The sequence below is a fragment of the Ambystoma mexicanum genome, chromosome 4p (genome assembly GCF_040938575.1).
Source record: "Ambystoma mexicanum isolate Mex_15411 chromosome 4p, UKY_AmexF1_1, whole genome shotgun sequence".
Taxonomy (NCBI): domain Eukaryota; kingdom Metazoa; phylum Chordata; class Amphibia; order Caudata; family Ambystomatidae; genus Ambystoma; species Ambystoma mexicanum.
Window position 1 is genome coordinate 564,832,453 of NC_090927.1, and position 7,369 is coordinate 564,839,821.

The window sequence follows — 7,369 nt, forward strand, 5'->3', positions numbered from 1 at the left end:
ATATTAGTTTACACATGGACACTGCTTCAACACAACAGCAACTGAAAAGCGTGGTTCAGTATTGTCACTAGTTGCATTGTTGATTTGCATGCTCTAGTCAAATATGGTCTAAGATAAATGGGAGTGTGTATTGAGCAAAGCAACCAAATCTTATTTAAATAATAAGTGTCACAATGTTCATCATACCCGCTTGACAGTGGGTAACCTCCACCTCAGAGGTGCTCAAAATGCCTGCTTTGGCCAGTGGCAGGTTTAGTGGCATAGAATAGTGCTATACCCGAAACAAGACCATTGCAAAAGTTGGATTTTGGAGCTTCTAGCAATAGAATCCTCTACCCTTAAGAACTTGATATATTTACTATTGGAGAAATAAAACTGTTGTTGGCCTACCCCACAACATCTAAAAAACTTTCAGGCCGATTCATGGAATAATTAGCGCGGCGCAAGTGGGCAAAAACGTGCGAATCGCAGTGGAATAGCGAAAATCGCAGTGCAAGTGCGAAAATCGCACGAAAAGCAGCGCACATCGATTCATGGAAGGCCGTGCGCGAGAAAACCATCGGATGTGCGAAAAAAAAGTGCGCGGTGCACGTTGGCGCACAGGCCATCTAACAGCGTGCGCCAGGTCACAGCGAAAATCGCACAGGCCACAGCGAAAATCGCACATAGCGCGTCGCACGCACAAAAGTAGGCGGAACACGGGGAGTAACACTCGGAATGGGGAACAACTTGCCAAAACGTGGGCGTCACGGGGGAAGTACAGGGTACAAGTGCGCGGAACGCCCACACGCTCGCCTACAACACGTATTCATGGAATAGAATAGGGCAAAAAAGCGCACGCTCAAACCAGCGCACAGGCACAAACACGACCGCCACAAGAAAGCAGGCGGTAGCGTCTCTGCGCCTGGAAGAAATGTGTGCCAAAAGGTGCGCCAACAAATAGCACCTATATACAGCCATGAAGAATGTCCTATACTGTGGCCCTCCAGGACAAATGACGTGCAAAGGGGTACCCACAAACACGGACACCCGCTGACAAAAAATTACGTGTGCGTGTATACCGGGGTGCGCAGGAAGTCTCACACGCGATTTCGGCAGGGTACGTGTATTACATGGGTGCGCGGGAAGTCTCACACGCGATTTCGGCAGGGTACGTGTATTACATTGGTGCGCGGGAAGTACCACACGCGATTTCAGCAGGGTATGTGAATTCCAGGGGTGCGCGGGAAGTTCCACACGCGATTTCAGCAGGGTACGTGGATTTCAGGGGTGTGCGGGAAGTTCCACACGCGATTGGCTCAGTGCGAGCAGGGTACGTGTATTTCAGGGGTGCGCGGGAAGTTCCACACGCGATTTCAGCAGGGTACGTGTATTTCAGGGGTGCGCGGGAAGTACCACACGCGATTAGAGCAGGGTACGTGCATTTCAGGGGTGCGCGGGAAGTTCCACACGCGATTTCAGCAGGGTACGTGTATTTCAGGGGTGCGCGGGAAGTTCCACACGCGATTTCAGCAGGGTACGTGTATTTCAGGGGTGCGCGGGAAGTTTCACACGCGATTTCAGCAGGGTACGTGTATTTCAGGGGTGCGCGGGAAGTACCACACACGATTAGAGCAGGGTACGTGCATTTCAGGGGTGCGCGGGAAGTTCCACACGCGATTTCAGCAGGGTACGTGTATTTCAGGGGTGCGCGGGAAGTTCCACACGCGATTTCAGCAGGGTACGTGTATTTCAGGGGTGCGCGGGAAGTTCCACACGCGATTTCAGCAGGGTACGTGTATTTCAGGGGTGCGCGGGAAGTTCCACACGCGATTTCAGCAGGGTATGTGTATTTCAGGGGTTCTGGGGAGTACTACACGTGAATTGGCCGTGTGGGTCCTCCAAGGTGTACGCTCCACAACCTCCACGGCCCCTGCAGGCAGCCCACACCACGGGGGACTACCCTGCACCCCTACTCATGTCCCGCAGGCAGCCCATCCACCATGGGCATGCCCCCCAGCCAACCCACATGTCACCTTGCACTACTGATCAACAATGCATGTCTCCCACCACCCCCACCCCCCAGCCACCAGGGGCAGCCTCCACCAGGCCCCCACTCATGTCTCCCACCACCCCCACCCCCCAGCAGTGCAGGGGCAGCCCCCACCAGGCCCCCACTCATGTCTCCCACCCCCCCACCCCCCAGCAGTGCAGGGGCAGCACCACCAGGCCCCCACTCATGTCCCCCTGCACCCCCACCCCCCAGCATCCAGGGGCACCCTCCACCAGGCCCCCACTCATGTCTCCCACCACCCCCACCCCCCAGCAGTGCAGGGGCAGCCTCCACCAGGCCCCCACTCATGTCTCCCACCACCCCCACCCCCCAGCCACCAGGGGCACCCTCCACAAGGCCCACACTCATGTCTCCCACCACCCCCACCCCCCAGCCACCAGGGGCACCCTCCACCAGGCCCCCACTCATGTCTCCCACCACCCCCACCCCCCAGCAGTGCAGGGGCAGCCCCCACCAGGCCCCCACTCATGTCTCCCACCCCCCCACCCCCCAGCAGTGCAGGGGCAGCCCCCACCAGGCCCCCACTCATGTCTCCCACCACCCCCACCCCCCAGGGGCACCCTCCACCAGGCCCCCACTCATGTCTCCCACCACCCCCACCCCCCAGCCACCAGGGGCAGCCTCCACCAGGCCCCCACTCATGTCTCCCACCACCCCCACCCCCCAGCAGTGCAGGGGCAGCCCCCACCAGGCCCCCACTCATGTCTCCCACCACCCCCACCACCTAGCCACCAGGGGCACCCTCCACCAGGCCCCCACTCATGTCTCCCACCACCCCCACCCCCCAGCAGTGCAGGTGCACCCTCCACCAGGCCCCCACTCATGTCTCCCACCACCCCCCAGCCACCAGGGGAAGCCTCCACCAGGTCCTCACAATCCCCAATCATGTGCGTTATGGTCAGCCTCCACAGCCAAAAAGCCCTACCAAGTAACCCATTCACCCACATGGAAATGGAAATTACATGTCATACCCCCAATGTACATGAAGCTAATGAACCCATGTCCGTCACACACAATGTTTGCAATTGAATGGGAAAACACCCAACATGACATGCATGAAACCAATGAGATGATACCACACAGTGAAGTATGAAAACAAAATTGTATTGGAAAAAATAAAGAATGCTAAAGAAATGAAACAAACTACAATGGGAAGTAAAAAAAATCAAGCTGCATGTCCGCATAAAAATAAAGAACTGCAAATCATAATCCAAAAAAATGTCCTCCAAAGTCAAATGTAAAAAAATTATCTATCAAATCAAGAACTATGTAAAAAACTCGAAAGGGTCCATGAGCCCAACTGAACAAAGGAAACCTAAAAAAAAACCTAACTAAAAAGCAACTATATACAAAAAGTGGAGCAGTGTCCGTCGACTCCAAATCATAAGAAAAAACAAAGGAAACCTAAAACTAAAGAACTATATACAAAGGCGGCGGGCAAGTCCAGCGGCTCACTCCGTGGTGTTCCGGGCCAGGGCATCATCGAACTCCTGTTCGATGTCCCGGAGGCGGTCCAGTTCCATGGCCCCGAGGGTCCGCAGGGACGACGCCGTGTCCTCCTCCAACCCCCTGCGGATTGCCTCGAGGCGCTCGGCCCGCCTCAGGGCCCTCCGCATGGAGTTCTCCGCCCTGACCATTGTGAGCCGTGCCTCTTCCGCCCGCCGCCGCTCCGCACCTATGGCGTGGCCCAACCGCTGCCACACGGAAGACACTCTCTGTCCTGGGTCCTCCTGCCCTCCGGCCGATGCCTGCCCCTCCGATGTCGAAGGCCCAGAGCCTTCATGGCTCCCACCATGTTGCTGCTGCTGCTCTGCCTCTGCCCGTGCACTGCCTCCTGCTGCCTGCACATCCTCCGCCGGCTGGGGTGCAGTTGTTGATGTGGCCACCCCTGCTGGACGTCCGACTCCCGACTGTGGCAGGGATGCCTCCTCCACCAGCCTGGCCGCACTGTCAGAGGCAGCTCCACAGGGCACCCAGGTGACTGATGGGTGGGAAGATGGCACAGAGGACGACTGGCGCGTAGGGGGTCCAGTTGAGGAGGGGGTCGGAGCAAGCCCCATCAGACGGAGGAATCCGGTCTGGGTGACCTGTCCCAGCAGGCTGACGTGGTCAACGAGCCATTCGAGATGACGTGCAGTCTCTCCATGAAAAGACTGCAGGTCACCTCGCATGGCCCGTTGACGCAACGCCACACCAGCCAGGACAGGCTCAACCCGGACCTGGATAGCCACGTCCGCAGGCAGAGGAAGGCCAGTTGACGTCAGCTCATCCCCTGCCTGAAAACGGGTCTGGACGTAGGCATCCCTGCTGGTGCAAGATGATGCAGGGACAGGATCGGGGACAGGATTGCACACAGGCACCTCCGCGGCGGCCTGTGCTGCCTCCTGTCCCTGGTCCTGGACTGCACCACTAGCACCAGTGGGATCCCCACCTCCAGACCCCGTCTCTGGTGCTTGCACGGCCTCCTCCTCCACCAAACCCCCCACCAACCTGGATGACTCCGTGCCATCTTCCCCTGTTGGGCCCTGTGGGGTCCCAGCTGCCCCGTCTGCTGCCGAGGAGTCCAACTCCAACCTCCGCCTCTTGGACCTCCCCCCGGCAGCTGCGGCCTGGGACGCGGCACCGGACTCCTCACTCCCAGACGAGATGACAACACGGGAGGGGAGCCGGGCCTTGCGTCTCCGGCTGGCGGTGGGATCCCCGCCGCTGTGCTCCACAGCACCTTCTCCGCCCTCTTCATCAGTTGATGCTGCAGACAGGGAGAAACAAAACACAGGCATCAGGGCACTGTACAATGGACACATACACACATGACAGTTGCACATGAGTGGCATTGGCAAACCTCAGACATGTCATCACAATCCCCAACACACATGTCATTGCAACTCGCACACATGAGCCATACCACAGCCATATCGCAACTGCCACCACCATCCATACACATACAACAGCATGAGCAGCCAAAGGTGACCCAGACATCACATGCAACACAGGAAGTGCACCACACATGTACACACACCACCACACTTGCATGCATGTGTACACCTCTGCCAAGTGCCGCACTGTTCAGACGGGCATCCATGTCACATCTGCCAATCAGGCTTACACATACCGCAGTCACATGCATCCATGGTGCATCACTGTTGCACCCTTGTCAAATACACACACATGCACATGTACACAGTGCTCATACATGCAGCCGAAAACAACATACATGCGTGACATCACGGACATGTCTACTTAAATACACATTCATCCAAACATGTGTGCACGCACAACTGCATTTGGCATGCAAGCCTACACACAAAAGCACCATCCATGTCTCACACATTACAGCCCTCGCATGTGTCAGCCCCACGGCCCTGGACACCCCCACCCATACTCGACCCCATACAAACAGATGTGCAACCTGCACACTACCGAATAATCACCACACGCACTGCTCACAATCAGGATGCATGTACACTCACCGCTCGACTCCAGACGGGTCTGCTTCTCCAGGACCTGGACGTGGAGCTCTGGGGATATGCGTTCCAGGACCCTCATCTGTTCTTCCGACAAGTGGCCCCGGCGCCCCTTGGCATCCGCTGCCTTCAAGAGGCGCCGGGCCTTGTTCAGGGTCCTGGACCTGAAGTCCTCCCAGCGCTTCCTGACATGTTGGAAGTCGCGGACTGCCACCCCCTCCGCGTTGATGGTAGTCACGATGTCAGTCCAGATCCGAGTCCGTCCTTCCTTGTCGGCGCGGGAACTTCCGAAGAGGGCATCATACTGCCCCAGGACTTGCTCCACCAGGACACCAACTTCGGTGGCACTGAAGCTGGTGCCCCTCTGCCTCTCTGGCCGGGGGTTGTCAGTGGTCACAGATGGTGTTTGCCCCGACATGACAACCCCAGAGGCAGGAGTGGGTGGGCAACTGGGTCCTGGGGCTGGGCTGTGGAGCGATGGAATACGAGTCTTCGGTTCCAGCAGGGGTGGTCACAGCAACAGCACCCCTGGCTGATGTGCAGGCAGCAAATGGCAGTGCACGTGGGCAGCAGGCAGTCAGGCAGCAGCAGATGGCAGGTGGGAGCGTGCTCGGGGCTCTGGGGGGCAGTAGTTCGGCCTTCTGGGAACGAGCGTGGTCTTCCGTGTGCATACGCGTGGCCAGCTTGATACGGAGTGATTTGGCACGTGAAAAGTCTGCACGTCAGCGTGAAATACGAGGAAAGGCCCTTAGCGCGTAAGCGCGTCAGCACGCATACGCGATTCTATTGGACCAAAGGCCCTCAGCGCGTAAGCGCGTCTGTGACATGACCCGCACGGGTGTTTCCCACACAGCACGTGATGACAGAGCACACGTGGAAAGACTGCACGTCAGAGTGTCATCGCGTGTTATTGGACAGCACGTCAGAGTGTCATCGCGTGTAATTGGTGGGAATGGGCCTAGCGCGTACACGCGGCAGTGACAAAGCGTGTAATTGGTGGAAAAGGCCCTCAGCGCGTAAGCGCGTCTGTGATGTGACCCGCACGGGTGTCTCCCACACAGCACGTGATGACAGAGCACACGTGGAAAGACTGCACGTCAGAGTGTCATCGCGTGTTATTGGACAGCACGTCAGAGTGTCATCGTGTGTAATTGGACAAAAGTGCGCATACACGCGATTGGCCTATGTACGTGTATATCAGGGGTGCGCGGGCACTTACACACGCAAGTACGTCAACGCACCTGTATCCCGGGGTGCGCGGTAATTTCCACACGCTATTGGACTGGGTACTTGATTTCAGGGGTGCGCGGGTCACACGCTCGCCTACAACACGCGCAACGCATTAATTTGCGCGCTAACAAAATAACAAGCTCAGACCCAGGATGAACATACCTTTCCTAGCAGCAGTGGGCGTGGGCTACCAAAGGAGGAGGAGGAGGATAGTCAGGGCCAGAATATTCACACCCAGAACCAGCCTTTTCGGGATGCCTGATGACCAGGTGCATGGGAGGTACAGGTTTCCACCACACATTATACTGGACCTGGTGAGTGAGTGGGAGGATGACCTCACATCACCCACCCTGTGCTCCCAAGCACTCAGCCCCCTGGAGAAGGTCCTCAATGTACTGCACTTCTTGGCCACAGGATCATTTCAGCGGACAACTGCCATTGTGGGTGGGGTATCACAGGCCACCCAGTCACGCTGCCTACACCAGGTCTTGAACATCATCACTGCACGCCCATCAGTCCGCAGGCACATATACCTGCCCAGAACACCTGCAGAAAGGCATGCTGCCACCCTGGATTTTTACGGTGTGGCACGATTCCCCAAAGTGCTAGGTGCCATTGACTG